Genomic DNA, 17,579 nt, shown 5'->3' with positions numbered 1-17,579 from the left:
GTCCATTTCTATTCTTACTCAAGAGAACTTGTATATTGACCTTTATTTGGAGGTTTCCTATTATTCAACCCTGGTTATTAGCTAGAAAAAAACTAAAAGCTTGGGTTTGTGTGCTTATACATGTTCATGCTAGGTTAATTTTCTCCTCCAACCTTATTATTTGTTTGATCCAATATTGTGCTTCTCTATTCTTTTTTCCAAATGATGTTATGCTTAAAATTTTGGACATAAATTAACTAGAATTTCCAAGTTGATACATTGAATTGACTTTTATCTTTAATGAGATCATAGGGGTGGTATTTTTGCAGTGCCTCCTTTAATAAGTGTTTGAAATGGTTTATGTTTGTTTAAAATCCCATGCCATTGAATATAATTTTTACCGTAGGGCATGCAGAAATTTTCCTTCAGTCATTTGTTGTATCTTTGCCATAAAATTATATTAACAAACTATTGTGAGAATTTTTTTTGCTTTTGTTGAAATCGGCATGATTTCTCTTTGTACTACTTAAAAAATGATCTTGGCATGATTATTTGCTAAAATTTTCTCCATGTCATGGTACAACTATGTTGCTCAAGAGTGAGGTTCAACATTAATAGCATTGGTATTACTAGAAATTATTTTAACATGAAAACTAGCAACGATCTTTTTTTGAATATAGTATAATTAGTGTGATTAATAATCATTCATTGTTCTTTACCAAATTGCAATATTCATTCTATTCTAGCTGCTACAACACCCTCCAAAATTTTGACTTTATTTAAATTTTGGAACGCCCTAATGATCACAGTCCCTTTTTCTTTCAAGTCACCCAGGTCATTTCATGCTTGATCAAGTTTTCCTAAGTGTTCAAGGCTGCTCTGAAAGATCCTAAGTGTTAGTACCCTTTTCTCTCACGAGACTAGGGAAACTTTATTCCTAACGCACTTTCAAAAACATAGGCTAGTGCACTTCCTAGAAGCAACACCAACACACTTTCTAGAAGCATATCAATGCACCTTCAAAATCTAGCCAACCCTCCTTGTCATAAGAACATGCACTAGGTGCACTCCTCTAATCTAGCGCTAGCACACTTCCTAGTGGCAACCGATACTCCTTGTCACTAAGATCTATGCTAGGCACACCTCTAAATCCTACTCTAATCGCATGTGTAGCTCTTCCTATATAAGGAGATCATTACACATTCCCTTCTCTCATTGGAGCTCTGTGCATTTTTGAGCACAAGGTAAGCCTCTCACCATTGGCCATACGAGTGTTATATCATGGGTAAGTCCTCCTTTGTCACACTTGATCTATCGTTTCAATTCTCATTTTTCTGGCTTTACTGCCCCTTGGTATTCCAAGACTATTCGTATTCCAATCATGAGTTTGATTACATATATGTGTGTGTGTGTGTGTGTGTGTGTGTGTGATCATATTTAAGTCCTTATGGGTCCTCTTGCTCTCTCTCTCTCTTGTTCAATTGATCCCATAACTAGTCAATTTTTGGTTATTCCTTGTTATCATGCCTTGCACCAACTCTAAACATATGGACCCTTCAATCTATGTATTGGTGCATTGCACTCTCTTAGCTAGTGAATTTATCAAACCCTTGTCTCTAGAAGTTGCGACATGTGCCCATCACAAGGCCAACCTTTCCTCATTAGCGCATAATGCACTTCCAGATCCCAGTCTCGACCCCCCTTGCTCCTTGAACATGTGACATGTGCCCACCATTAGCAGCCTCGCCTTGAGTAGCATATAGGGCACTTCCAGTGGCAAAGAATGCCAACGCTTAGCCCTTGCATATGTGCCACGCCCAATCCAGAGACCCTCTCTTAGTATGGTGCACTGTGCACTCCCAGCGCCTAGGCCTTTAACCTCTGCCTCCAGATCTTGCGCCCTGCACCATAGCTAGGATCTCTTCTAACGCCAACGTACTACACACCTTAAGTGACCAGTATGGTCAACCTTACTTCCAGATTGGAACCTATGACCAAAACCAACGCACTGTTCCCCCCACAACTAATATTTTTGATAAGTCAACAAGGTAGAGTTAGTGTTATGTTTGTGTGCTTTTCCATGAGTGAATTTTAGTTTCCAGATACTACAGCTCTGGGTCCTATCAGTTTATCATATTCTAAAAATTGTATGCCTCTAGTTACATGAAAAGGCCCAACAAGAGAGGCCACTAAAAGTAGTATTGAAGGTGTTGTGCGCATCTCGGAAGCCAAAGTACCAGTTTTGCTAGACACAAGATGCTTCATAGAAAATTCCACCACCTTGACAAGGAAAATGATATTTAAATATTTCATCAGGAGCAAGTTCCCAAAAGATATAAATTATAGGGAAGTGTATATTAATGATAAAAGGTATATATTTTATAGTATTCTTAGTTGATATCTAGTTTACCCTTTGCAAAGGTAATCGAGTGGATATTGCAACATATTGGCCCTAAAAGAAAGATTCTCAGAAGTGCAAGTGGACAAGAGCTCGCCACATACTAGCCCCATGATCTTCATTCATATTAAAAGCTTCCAAAGCCAGAAGAATACTTGAATTTGAAATTCTATGCTACTTTTTCTCTTTAGTATTCCAAAAAGGACATTCTCGAGACATAGTGGCAAGAGTCGGGCAAGTTTCGCTAGAAGCCTAAAGGGATTTACAGAACTAGGTCATTGAAGAAAGTATCTCAATATCTAATGGCTATATGTTGCAAGTAGTATGAGCATGAAAATGTTGAACTATTTGAAGAAATATGGGTCTATATGGTCTACCCTTGCGCTGTTGAAGGAAATATTTTCAATTGGTCTGACTCGATAGCCCAACAATTGCAATAGAATGTTATAAAAGTGAAAAATGTCTCACAAGTGGAGCAACCCAAATTTTACAATTCAACCTACTTGCTAGATGGGATATGTGCCAAGAATGAATTCTCGGGTCTGGAGTGGAAGTGGACCAAGCAACAACCTCCTATCCACACCCATTGTAAGATATTGTCAGAAGTTAGCTATAGGGAGATGTATGAGAAGATAGTTGAGTAGTTCATTGTAGCATTATACCAGATGATATTTAGAGTTGAGGCACATTGCATGACTCATAAGGCCAGGGAATTTGTTATTGAAATTGCATACGGTTTCACATATTCTCAAGGTACATTCATTAGGGTGTTCAAAGCTTATAATAGTCTACAACTTATGTTGAATTTTGTAACAAATAAAGTGGTCATGCAAGAGGTTGGTTACCAACTTTGTACATGATTGTCACAAAAATTGCAGAAGTCAAAGCAGTCACCATGGCCCATCTTCCATCTGCAAATAGGGTCATATGAACTAAAGAATTTAAAGGCAACATAGGTGGAAATTGAAGATCTTAATTGCCTCAGATTCAATGAGATGGGTTTTCACTGATGTGACCTTAGAAGTATATTCAAGAAACATTGTGCAAAGTTGAGGTATACATGGACATATGCTTATGTCTCTTGGGAGGACGAAGAAAAGATTAAGAACCGCTATAATGCTTCTAGAGAAATTTTACCAGGTGAAGAAGCAAGCCCTTCTCACATAGTACATGTGCCAAAGACGCATCAAGAAGGGACCCAACAAGGAATGGACACTAAGGGTAATGTTGAGTTAAATAGAAAGTGAGAATAAGATGTTAAGGAGGAGAGGAAAAAAAAGTTCAAAGCTAATCCACACACTAAAACGGAAATTGAGGCAAAGAGGAGAAGGAAAGAACTTGAAGAGGCTAGGAAAAGGAGACAAGAGGAAGAGCAAGATAAGAAGAAACAAGATGAGGCTCTTAGAAAACAAAAGGAAGAAGAAGAGTAGTGAAAGCTACAGGCCGAAGAAGAAAACAAGAAGAAACAAGAAAATGAATTTGCAAAGAATTCAGAGGAATATTTGAAGGCCCAAGGTACAGATGATAAAAAAGAAGAGAAGAACCAAGTAGTGGAAATTGAGTCGATCATAACTCCTTTGGATATTCAACCTCCAACTCCTTTGACTAGTGGGCACCTTCCTTTCAGTGAGATGGGGATTCCACCTCTAAATGATGATAGAATTATGGACATATCCAATTTCACCTTTTATGGCTCAAAGATAAGATCATTCAAGAAACGAGAAAGTACTTCCCAAATGAACCACATCGACCTATTTCCATTCATATAGAAATGGTTATTGTGTCAAACACTAAGACCAATCCCAAAGAAATCACTTTAGCAAATGCAACCTTTGTAGTAGCCATGAAAAAGAACATTGCTTTTTTGATGCCAAAGAATGAACAATTGGAAAATAATTGGCTAGTGAAAAGCAACAAATTGATCACTTGTCGAAAATAAAAGGATGTCTTCCGCCAGTTCTAGCAGAGAAGGATTATAATCAACTATACTCGGGGAACTCAAGTAATTGGAAAACATGATGAAGTAATTTTATGAAAAGATGATCATTTTGCATAAGGTAATGGTGCCTTTGTACAAAGTCTAGAAGGGATCACAAGAAAACTTGAGGATCTTAAAGTTAACTCATACAACTATAGACACGATCCAAGAATGGGGTACCAAGTACTTAAATGCACCTGCATCATTGGCTAGAAATGGAATGGTTGAAGCTGAAATGGATAGGGTGGAGATGAAAATGATTATGCAGGTCTATGATCAACTCAACAATCATATAACCAACACTATGTAAGCTTACACGCAATTGCATAACTGGTTGGAAGCCTTAGTAGGTATGCACAAAATGCCTTCTATAGGTGCACTTAGGGAGGTGAGACACAGAGATACTATCAGGTAGGAGTTAAAGGAATTTTTGGACCACATCATATAGGCGACTACCCAGAATGACTTAGAGGTGACTAAAGACATTGTTCTACAATATTTAGCTGAGCTAATCAAGTTACATATGAAACTAGTCATGTTATGGAATAATGTACACTCAGGCTCCAAAACCATATACCTAGATGCTTTGGAGGGCAAAATGAGATACAACCGAGACCTACCACAAAGAGTTGAAGGCATAACAACGAGGTATAGAGCTTGGTATCAATAAATTACAATGAAGCCTCATGACACAGTCACCACATAACAACTTCCCCAAATACGAACACTAATATGTTTATTTTTCTTTTATGGATTTTTGACACAATTTTGTGAAATGTAAATTTTGTAATTAAGAAATGAAAAATGTAAAAAATATGTGGAAGCCCAAAAGCCACATGTGGAATGTGAAAAGTCACTAGGAATTCCAAAGGACATATGGGAGCTCAAGAGTCACATGGAAGGTGCTGATACCTCTTTTTTTATATCTAGACCCTCGTGGATTAAGAAAATGGACTTTTAGCCTTGCCTTCTCTTGCTAGCATAGGAGAGAGAGATCATTATTTTGAGAAGCAAGTCATGGCTTCATCCTCCACTACTAGAGAGTGAGATGACATTGTAATTGTGTATTTTGGCATTTCCACTTAATCATTTAAAGCTCACTAGAGCTGGACAACCTTTTCATGTATGTATCGAAAACATTGTAAGACTTTTCTTTTAATGGTTGCGGTATATGTTTATGTTTACATGTATTAAGGATAATGAACTACTTTATTGTCTTTAGTACATATTCTTATTGAAATTGCATGTCCTAATTGCTTTTCATGATCTTGGTTATTTGAAAACTACTTTTCAAATGTATCAATGATTCTTTACATGTATTTGTGTCTTTATTAGATTAATGTTATCATTGTTCTTCTAAAGGCTCACTTTATTTACTCTGTTCGTGGAAGCACCTTATATTCATTATAATTGTATGTCTCACAAAGCTAACATTTCTTGCTTGCCTCAAAAGTAATATGAATTCTCTCTTATGTTGTTATTCTCGGCCAAGGCATATCTTTAAGTTCATCTTAATGGTAGTCGGGCCCATTTCCCAGATGGGGCTCCCACACCAAAAATTTGTAGAGTCTAATTGAGCCTTTATACCAGGGAGATTTTCTTTGTGTTGGTGAATTTCCATCACCATAAACACATTCCTTTATGAAGGGATTTTGTTATTTATTTTTATAGATAGCATAATACTTATGTAAATTATTTCATATTTTTCCAGATGAATCTACATTCAATTTTGTTGCATTTCATCTAATGTACTAGAACATACTTTGTAAATAATTTGAATGTTATTGACAAATTGGGAAGTGGGGGTGTTTTATTAGTTGGCAATGCTCCTTATGATTTAAATAGAATTTAGGTGTTTATCATTAACTTTTGAAAATTTTGTAGGGGTTACAAATGCTTCTTCACAAGGGAAACTCTTGAAACATCATATTACCTTTAGGATGACAACCTCGATATATTTCGTATTGTAGGGGTAGTGGTATGCCATATTGAAGGACCAACGTAGTACATCATACTAGTACTAAGATTAGATCTGGGTCATAGTTTTGGAGCATTATTAGAGAGAAGTGAGGGTGTTGATGTCAGTTTTCAAGTTGATGTGGAGATATTTTGGGCACACAAATTGGTGCTTGCAAGTTGTCTTTAAGGCTCAACTTTATGGAATGTTGAGAGATCGTAGTACATAAAACATAAGTTTTAAATATATGGAAGCACCAATGTTTAAGGTCATAGTTTCTCTTACCCTTAGACCATGTATTATAGAATTAACTACACTAGGGAGGAACTCATTTTACATAAAACTTTGTTGACTATAGGAAATGCTTCAATTCAGCTATCTAGATGAACTTCCAGACACATATGAAATCATGGGAATTGTGTCAACATCTGCTTCAACATTGATGGCCTAACACCTACTAGTAATTGCAAACCATTATGGTTTGGATAGGCTCCAGTTACTATGTGAATCAAAATTATGTGAATAAGTATCCGTTTATACAATTGTAACCACTTTAGCTTTTGCAGAGAAACATCGTTCTTCCCAACTAAAATCTATTTGCATAAATTTTGTTGCAACACCAAAGAATCTAGGAGGCAAGTCATTGGAATCCAAATGTTAGGTAGCAATTTTGTCTTTTTAGAACACATCCATGGTGTGAAACTTGAAATTTGTTTTGATGCTCCTGTCTTGTCTTTGTTCAACACTTTTTATGCAAACATAGGGATTTGAATACTTGAAAGAGAGTTGTGCCTCTCTTGTCATTAAGATTTTAGGAAACATTACAGGAGTTGAGGATGAAAGTAAGATTGTAGCAGAAAAAGAAGCAATGACTAGGTGCAAATAGTTGATGGATCTAATGTCAATGGAAGGTGTGTTAGGCAGAGAACACATTATCTTCCTCTTGCAAAATGATGCAAGAGCTAACACATAGTAATATGTTCATGAAGTTGCTTAGTGTATTGGAGGTTTGGTTGTAGTTAAAAACTCTAGACATCCACTCACTCACTGAAAAATTAAATAACCAAATTCTTAGACCAAAACACAAAATAATTAGACTAATATCTTTTATTTCTAAGTGAATTAAATTCCAATTTCCATGTTTCACAAGTTATGTGCTAGAACACAATTTTTGAAGATTAATGGGCTAGGGACAAGACATAGCATCAAGGAACTAAAATATTAGAATAATTTTTTCTTAGGGGAAATCAAGCCACAGGCAAATACAAAATATGTTGTTGTGGTGATTAGCTGCAATGCGCAAGACTTGATTAATATCTTTTAAATGTGAAAATTGCTACAATTAAATTTCTCCTAAATCTTCAATCGTGTCTGCCTTGTATGCAAATTCTTGCCTTCCTCCAAAAGTTGAAGGCACTTCTCTTTTGATTTACCTCTGTTGACTAGAACTCAAATCCATTATCTTCATGCTTGAAACCCTATGTCTTATTAGTGGTTGTAAACAACTCAACCACCAATTCATTCCTGTGAGTAAATTGGCATAGCTCAACAAAGCTATGTTATTGCAATATCCACTAAAGATAGTTTGGAGTGTAAAATTATAGATGGGTCTCCTTCATCAAGAACTACAATATGTTTAAGAGTATTTCTATGGCCAAAACCAAAAAGAAAAAAAGATATTATGTTTTATGAAATTGATAATGTTATATGGTTGTAAATGCCATGGATATTTGCTTAGCAATGAGGTCCCTAAGAAAACAATTTATTGGAATGCATGTAGATGAGCAAAATATTCTTATGTGGTTTCCTACATGTACAAATTTAGTTATGATGTAGCTAGAAAGTCGTAATTCAATGTTGCTTATTTAAAATTGTCTATATTCTTATGTTCTTACAATCTTGGTTTTATAATAATCAATAAATAAAACTTATTTTGATGAATCATCTCAGTTCATGGATTTGTGTGATAATGCATGTGTTAGTTAAAAGTTGTGAAGCAGGGGTACGTGAACCTAGGGGTGGGGTTCACATACCTGTACCTGATTTGTGCACCCAAGCATCAAAAACAGGTTCAAGTTCTTCTCAAATGCACCCTTCTGAACTCGGATTGGTTATGGAGAACCCAATACTCTGAAATTTAAAAATGGGTTCTTTCTTTGTGATGGGTACTTAGTACCCCGTAAAAGGATGTGTGGTTCCCTGAAAATGGGTATGCAGAGGGTACACCTACTTAGTTAGTTGTGGACGATGGATGAGCAGGAGCCTCCAGATGAGAGTGCTTCTGTAGAGAGCCTGTTAACTAATGAGCTTAATGATGTTGATCATGATGGCATGGATGTTGATGAGTGATGACATTGATTGAGGAAGCCAAATCAATTATCTTGAGACTTGTTCATTGTTAAGTTTCACTTTTTTTTTTGGAATTTTATATTTCATGTGTGGAAATGCCTTAAGGTAAATTTTGAATGGAGTGTGACAATAGAGTCCTCGACATATAACATATATCTATTATCATGATTCACATCTCCCTACTTGATATTAAATTTGAAATTTCAATGTGAATGTTCAATGTTTTATTTTTCTTGTTGTAAATTGGAATATTTCAAAATTGAAAATTAAAATTTTGAATTTCATAATTTAAATTTCACACACACACATATTCCCTTGACGAACCCAAACACCCTGTTTCAAAATTTGATGTAGTTGTACCTAAACCCATGTTTCCTAGCAACTTAAGTTAAAAGTAATCTAAGAAAGCAACTTTGAAAATGGGTAAGGAGATTTGTAGGTAACTGTGCAAATTTAGAGCCTAACAACCAATATCAAGAATAAGGTTCAAGGATGCAAGCCAATAACAAAACTAAATATTGACAATTTTTTAGTGCTTCACATTTTTTTATAACCAAGATGATGTCACAATAATTCATACATAAAAGCCTTCATAATAACATGTCTCAAGAATATGTTTTAAAGACATCCTTGTTCACAATTGGTAATACCTATCATAAGTGTCCAACTCATAACACTACAAGGAAAATAACTTCTAGTGGAGGTTATAACGAAAGTCTTTAGTGTTATAAAATCGGTAAAATTTGTGAAAATTTGTCAAAAACACATTCGTTAAAACATTTGTTTGTGATAGCGGATGTTTTAGCGGAGATTATAACGGAACTTCATCACAACTAGAAAAATCTAGGTGATCAAAGGTTTTAGTAGATGTTTTTTTGTGGTACGCTTCATGAACAAGTAGCACCAATGTGCTACATATATAAAAGAACTAGGTTGCATACATAACTAAAAGCACCAAGGCATTGAATGCGAAGAACACTGGTGCCTGGAATGTATACCGCCCCAGTGATTATATATCAAAAAACGGTGTGTGTTCTTTTAAGGAATGACATCGTGGCACATAAAAAATAATTGCAATCTCAGTGCTTTTGTTTAAACTTGCAGTGTCGATGAGTATTGTTTGTCTAAGGGCACTGATACATTAGTGGTACAAAAGGATCAATGTTGTTAATTTTAATAATGCACTGGGGTTAGAAATAATATCTTGTAGGACAAAGGTGTTAGTTCTATGAAAGCACTAATGCATTAAGAATTACATTGCACTGGGGCATTAATTGCAAACAATATCGATGCTTGAAGAACTAAGCACCCTAGTGCTATCATTTTCCGAAAAGGCGTCAGTCATACAAAAAGATGTCGTCACGGTGCTTTTATATAACATAACGCATCAGTGCATTTTAATGTTATGGATGCACCAATTTTTTGTATGAGATTTTCCCTTTTCTAAAATATTGACCTGTGACAATGCAATTATTGTAATTTTTTAAATCTGTTATTCATTGAAAAGTCAACATATATCTTATAATAGTATTCATATAAATTAAAATTTGTTTAGTGCATTTGTATATGATGTTTGTATTAATTTTCTATATTATCAGATTTCACATCTCTTCATTATAATATTTAATAATCCATATATTTAATTATTGGTGTAACATTTCACAATTACATTGGATAACACAATAAAATAAAATAAATTGTATTTTATTATATATTAATAAGAGGTTTTTGTCATACATAATGGGATTGTTATTGGTAACCCCTTGTCTTTCAATTGGGACACTGTGCCCATTACATTAAACAAAATATATGATCTTCACTAACAATTATTTCAAAAAATACAACGATTCATATTGAGATCCAAATAGATCATCATTTTTCGTTGGAACTGTTGTCAGTGCTCGAGCTACGTCCATGACTTGGGTTATTTGGAGGAATGTTTTGTTGATTGCATTGATCTTTTTCATCTTCTTAATCTGTTCCATCTGCAAACATAAAAATAAGTGTAATGGGTGTATCTACATTGGTGAGAAAAATGAAAATTGAAATAAATAATATACATCAATTTAAATTGAATAGCAATGTACCATAACAAGAAGTGACTCATAAACTGTGCACATGGTTTCAAAACCAAGTCTCGTGCCTTTTTGGAACAATTATTTTGCTAGCGTAGTTTCATACTTTGCTTCCTGCATGTTTTAAACCCCATTATAAACCATAGATTTAATATAAATGTTTTTTTTGTTCTATTAATTATAAACTCAGAGAAGTAAAACAACATAGATACTTACAAATTCCAGAATTATTTTTTGATATGGCAACATATACTCACAACCCATATTTAACCCAATGTAAATCAATTCTTTCGATGACTCTTTTTTGTATGTTAGCGCCTATTTGAAAGCATTCAAAGATGGTTGTTGTAAAAAAATTTAAAATATACAAAAATGAAATTTTGAGTTTTTATAAGGAAATATTAACAATTACTCACAAACTTTGATATCAACCCTTTTCTTCCTTGTCGTCCTATTTTATGTGCTGAATGAGTTCCATTTTGTTTTCTTTTCTACAAGAAAATACTTGAAAATTAATATTTAATGCTAAATTAATTTTTTATATGTATAAGTCAATCACGATTATATACATTTGAAACACGTTGTTGTTCAGATTGCTCCTCCTGTGATGCAATTATGTCCATTTCTTTTACCATCTCCTTGTCCACTTTTTGGACATTCCTACAAGCATGTTTTGCATATCAATTCGTTGATTATTTGGGATTTTCATAACCTTCCTGAAAAAAGTAATAAACTATTTTTATATTGATATATGAAAACTAAATATAACAAAATTGATATTAATAAATGAACGATTTGTAGTAATATATACATATAATTATAGAAAATCATTTTAATTAGGAATATTACCTTTTGAATGATTATGTTTTGTTATTGTATATTTTTGTTATTGCAAGTTTGACATGTTTCATTGACCATTGCTCTGGAAATGCTTCATGTAGTTTAGATATAATTTGGTTCTTAGAATCATTTGATTGATTTTTGTATTGTAAGTGGAAAGTACGTCTATACATTTGTTCAACTAGATCCCTCATATTTTTGTTTAAAAAAATCCCCCTTTCATTAAATTTTAGCACCATTCCAGATGAACTAAGGACAAATTCATCGTCATTTACATGTTCCAAAATTTTTCTTTTCTTAGAATGACATTGATTTTTTTCCTTAGTTGTTGCTCCCTATAGAACATTAAACATATATGAATTAATAGATTGTTTGAAACATGTTATCTAATATTCTTAAGTATATTATTAATGAAAATAAAAAATAAAAAACTCATATTGAATAATATTTTTTCATTCACCTCATTCATCCTTTTGCAGTTTTCTATCAAGCTTTTACGCTCTTCTCCACTTAGATTAAAAATAATCTTATCGACCTTCTTCATGTTGTGGCTCTGCATGACTCACACTAGCCAATACATATTAGTTAAACTTACATATAAGTTTAAATATATTAATTTTGTAAATAATTTACAAAGAACTTGCCTCTGCTTTTTTCGATGTGTTATCATTGTGTCGATCAATTTTTTTGTTACTTGACACCTTCCCAGACATTTTTTTTGTACCATTCAATACAAAAGCAGTTAAATATATTTTATACATAAATCAAATAATTTTCAGCTAAAAAGAGCTCTGGTAGTGGGTGTGTTTATTTAAATAAATGCATTAGTGTGTTTATTCCATTAAATGCACCGGGCATTTATTTGTTCGACGTCATCAACGAAAAATATTTTTTTAAATAATTTGACTAGACATAATCTACATTGTTATAATATACCAGTGTGTTGTATTACATAGGGCGCACTCGTGCGTTATATTACACATGGCGCACCGTGAAACATATATCCATTCTTTTTATAAACAGACAAGGTCGATACATTTTGGATCTAATTCAATAAGTGATCCCCTTACTTTGCATGTCAAACACCCTATATATAGTAAGTACACAAACCCATTAAATTTAGAATGCTTAAAATGAAAAACCCTAATTGTGAAGTGGTAGTGTGAGTTAAATCTTAAGGTGAAATTTTGCAGTCACATAAGCAAGAAGAAACAAGGGTTTAAGGTAAATAAGTATTTTTTATTTATTTTTTCAGAATTTTAGTTAAATTTAAATAGGAATAGAGATCGTAAAAAAATTTACTAATAAAATCAATAGTAAATCTTTTATTATACAAAGTTTCTAAATTTTTTTTTCAATTGTGAATAAATCTAACAGATTGTAACAATTTTTAATAGTGAAATGGTTTGGATCTAATTCAATAAGCGATCCCCTTACTTTGCATGTCAAACACCCTATATATAGTAAGTACACAAACCCATTAAATCTAGAATTCTTAAAATGAAAAACCATAATTGTGAAGTGGTAGAGCGAGTTAAATCCTAAGGTGAAATTCGCAGTCACATAAGCAAGAAGAAACAAGGCTTTAAGGTAAGTAAGTTTTTTTGCTTTTGTTTTTTGTTGTTTTTGTTGTTTTTTTTTTAATTTTAGTTAAATTTAACTAAGAATAGAGATCGTAAAAAAAATTACTAGTAAAATCAACAGTAAATCTTTTATTATACAAGGTTTCTAATTTTTAATTTTTTTATGAATTGTGAATAAATCTAACATAGATTGTAACAATTTTTAACAGTGAAATTTAAAATTTTTGATATCAAGGGTTTTGAGTGAATCACCATACCTTTCAAATTCTAATATTTTCGCAGTTCCAAAATGTTTTGTTGCTCCACACTGCTCCCAATATGTCTCTCTTGAAAATGATCACAATTAAACTCTAATAGAAATTGTAAAAAAAATATTAGTAAAATAAACAATAAAATTTAATTTTTTTACTATGCGGGGTTTTGAGTGAATCATCATACCTTTCAAATTTTGATCTTCTGAATAATTTTGCTACTCCACAGTATTATGTTGTTGCACAGTGCTCCTGGTATGTCTCTCTTGCAAATCACTCCCCTGAAATTTTGGGAAAGATAATGAAATAGTGAATACATTTTTACTATTTAAAAGACTTTATGAAATTAGATTTCGAAAAATCAATTTATTTATTTTTTTCAAACATCAATGCGTTTGATAGTAAAGAGCACCAGTGTGTTTATAAGAAAATTGCACGAACACTGTCAAAAGGCCAAATTTTTCAACACAATAACATGATATATATTTTTTTTCAGAATCTCGAAACGGTGCGGTTTGTATTCAAATGAATCAGTGTTGTAATTGTTATAAGAGCACAGAGATGGTTGAATTCGTTTTTATTTTTTAAATTCCAGACACACCTGCGTACCTGTGCTGTTTTTTTTAAATGCATCGGTGCACTATTTTACAAGAGCACCAATATGATAACATATTTTATATTTTTCGGAATGCCAGAGACCAATGCAGGTGTTATTTGAACATCCTGTGTTGTTATGTTTTTAATGCATCCGGACAATTTATTCTAATAAGCGCACCAGTATGGTTTAAAAGCTATCTGAAATTTTATTTTCACATAAAATGGCATATTAATCTCAAATTATCCTTTAAGACGCATCTACATTAGTTATAGTAGTTCATTGTATACATTTTGTGCTTAAAGTCATATTATTCTTGAAAAATGGTTTGAAGACTATATTGAAATTCAGATTGTGGTTATATGGTTCTTAAAATTAATTTTAGATATGCATACTAAATTTTATTTCTAATTTTTCTCAAATGCAGTGAACAAATCTCAATAATATCAAAAGGCAAATTCTTCAAATTTCAACTCGTTCCATATTATTGATCAAAGTCCTTCATGGAGTTTTCACTTTCCATCTCTAATAAGTTCAAATTTTATTTATATTTCGATTTTCTAATTGAATTTGTTTATTTTAATCCTTGTCAATTTAAATAAAAATGTGTCCAAATTTGCAGGATCCCGATTCAGAATCGATTTCAGATGCAAAAAATATTCCTCCGTTTCAAAAATATTAGAAGCTCTTATTAGGAGAAACATATCACAAGCAGTTGGTAAATGAAAATAGGCAGCCTCTTCACACTACCAATCAAAACATGTCATCTTCCAGCTACAATCCTGGATCAACAATGGTAATAATTGTTTGGTATAATGTAATTTCAACAAACCAATTGCATTGACGTATTTACTAATATCATTGATATTATATTTAATGACATTTAATATTTTTTGAAATCTAGGATTTTAGCGATGATGAGCGACCCACCTAACATCTTCCCATGCACCCTACTACAACGTCAACTCAAGAGAAGTTTGCATTAAGAGAAAGACATGGAGAGGAAGCATACAAAGAATGGTTGAATCAACCACCTATTCAGTTCCCGCTACATTCAAATTCACCAATTAGGAATGACTACAAAAATAGTAGTTTTTCATCATAAGTTGGCAATGGAGGCAATCAAATAGACGTTGGTATGGATGATTACTTACGAGATACAATTTCCATGGAGTCAATGTTATTAGATGCATTCCAGAACAATGAGCTAGGGGATGATGTTCATATCACTGATACCTTATTCGAAAGCCTGAAATGTGCTTCCACCACCCCTCTTTTTGGACCTAGTGACAAGTCAAAGTCTACTCAACTGGGTACAACAAAGCAAAGTTTGACATGTCAAATGCATGTTTCTCGGCAATATTGAGGTAATTCACCTACATGATCGATCAAATCCCTTATATTTTGAGAAATATTGTCACATAATCAACATTAAAAATGGTCGATTTTACGAATGTTAAATATTGACATTGTATAATTATATTCCCCACCAACTGCAAGCTATTCAAAGATAAGGTTCTTTCGAGTGATAATGTATTGTCAGGTAGCTGCGAAGAGGCAAAGCAGTTGTTGAAAATGTTGGGTGTTGAGTACATATCATGTCATGCATGTCTGAATGATTGTATTCTTTAGAAGGCTTCGAGGGAGAGCAGAGCATGAACAACTAGGGTTTCAGATTGTTGAAGAGGTTTTTCTCCATGGAAGGGCACAGAGGAGGGAGCTCCACTCCCTCCTACAAGGAGGCCGTGGCCAATAAGGGCAAGAAACCTCTAGAAAATGGCAGAGGTACTGTTGAGGAAGGAAGAAGAAATAGGGAAGAGGAAATAGAAGGAACCAAAATGAAGGAGAATAAAAGCACAAAAGACAAGGAGGAAGATGACAAAAAATAGGGAACAAAAGACAAAAAACAGAAGGGACCGTGTAAACCCAAAGCTGAAATCACACCTAGAGTAGTTTTAAATGATCCAGCACTGCAGGCGCACAGAGATCACATGTGGACTTATGCAATCATCTGCAAATTCATGGGATTATGGCCCACTGAAAAATTTTTACAAACATGGATCAAATACCACTAGAAGCCTAAAGGGAGCATTGATCTACATCTGGGGTCCAAGGGATTCTTCATTGTGGTGTTCACTAACATTGAAGATAAAGACAGAGTGTTTGAAGGCGGGCCCTACTTCTATGCAGCAGCAGGTCTCTATATGCGGCCATGGATGATGAACTTTGTACCGGAGCGGGAAACTTTTACGTCAGTCCCGGTATGGGTAAGACTCTATTCTCTACCACTTGATTATTGGCAAACAGAATCGCTAGCTGCCATAGGCAATAAATTAGGTCGGTTTTTCAAAGCTTCTGAAGCCACAAGGAGGGGAAATACACCTCCTTTGCAAGTATATGTGTGGAGATGGATCTATCAGAAGCTCTTCCGGATGAGGTTATCTTGGAGGTTTTTGACAAAGAGACTACCCTCTCAGTAAAGCAGAGAACAAAAGCAAAACTAACACAATGAAAGACACTGACAGCTTTCACAAAGTAGTACATAAAGGAAAAAGCGGCAAAAAATGGCCAAAGCAACACCAAAATGAAGGACAAAAGGTTAGTCAGAACCAGTTCTAAGTTCTCGAAGAGGATGAAGAAATAACAATAGAAGATCAAGCAATGAATGGAGGTTATGAGAAGAAGGAGAAAGAAGAAAATCGTGATCATACACAGGAAAATGAAAAACAGAAAGGGATCATGATGAGTGATACAAAACTGGAAATGGATCAGGAAATGACCCAGAGTGAGATGGAAATGGAGGACCATGAGCTACAGGAGATTCTTGATAGAGAAAACCTAGATCTAGAAGGGTTCTTGATTCAGGGAACAACTGGCAGGGTAGAATCACTACCGCAAGAAGAGTTCAATAGAATACAGCAGTTATTCTTATGGAAAACTCAAGCAAAGGGTTTGGAGGGAGAAAACAACATTGAAAGACAGAGTAATGAAGGTGTGAAAACAGTAAAAATAACTCCAGGGTTAGCACCGAGAAATCCAGGAAAGAAAAGAGGCAGGAAAAAGCAAAACGAGCTACTGATGGAGTGTGGAAAGCTTATGATAGACTCAGGTAAGATGAAAGATCTAACCAGTTACTCCTTTACCAATCTTTAATTATGAAGTTCACAACTTGGAATATTAGAGGTCTAGGTAGCAAAAGAAAACAGAGAATGCTGAGTAATAGAATGAAACAGGCAGCTCCGGATATAATTTTCATCCAAGAAATGAAATGTTCCATTCAAAAGTTAAGGAAAATCCATAGTAAATGGCTCAGTAGATTTGAGTTTCTAGAAGTTAAAGCAGAAAATATAGCAGGGGGTATCCTCACTCTCTGGAATCCCCAAAAAATTGGCATAATTGATGTGGAGGCATCGAGGAATTATTTATCAGTGGTTATACAGCCTGTAGGAGATAGGGACACTTATCTAGTCACGAATGTTTATGGCCCTCAAAGGATAGATGACAAACTCAGGTTTATAGAGTCCTTGGTGGATCTCCAGGTCAGACATGCAGGAATACCTTGGATCATGGGAGG

At 34.0% G+C, this 17,579-nt stretch overlaps 1 pseudogene; it reads left to right on the top strand.

The window, feature by feature from the left end:
• LOC149264842 (BTB/POZ and MATH domain-containing protein 1-like) overlaps nucleotides 1–7,266 on the top strand; it is a 36,992-nt pseudogene extending 29,726 nt beyond the window's left edge.
• The last annotated feature ends 10,313 nt before the right edge of the window (nucleotides 7,267–17,579 follow it).

The sequence above is a fragment of the Pinus tabuliformis genome, chromosome 6 (genome assembly GCF_031772625.1).
Source record: "Pinus tabuliformis cultivar Carrire ecotype Pingquan chromosome 6, CPIR1, whole genome shotgun sequence".
NCBI lineage: Eukaryota > Viridiplantae > Streptophyta > Pinopsida > Pinales > Pinaceae > Pinus > Pinus tabuliformis.
This window is presented reverse-complemented; position numbering and strand designations above follow the sequence as displayed.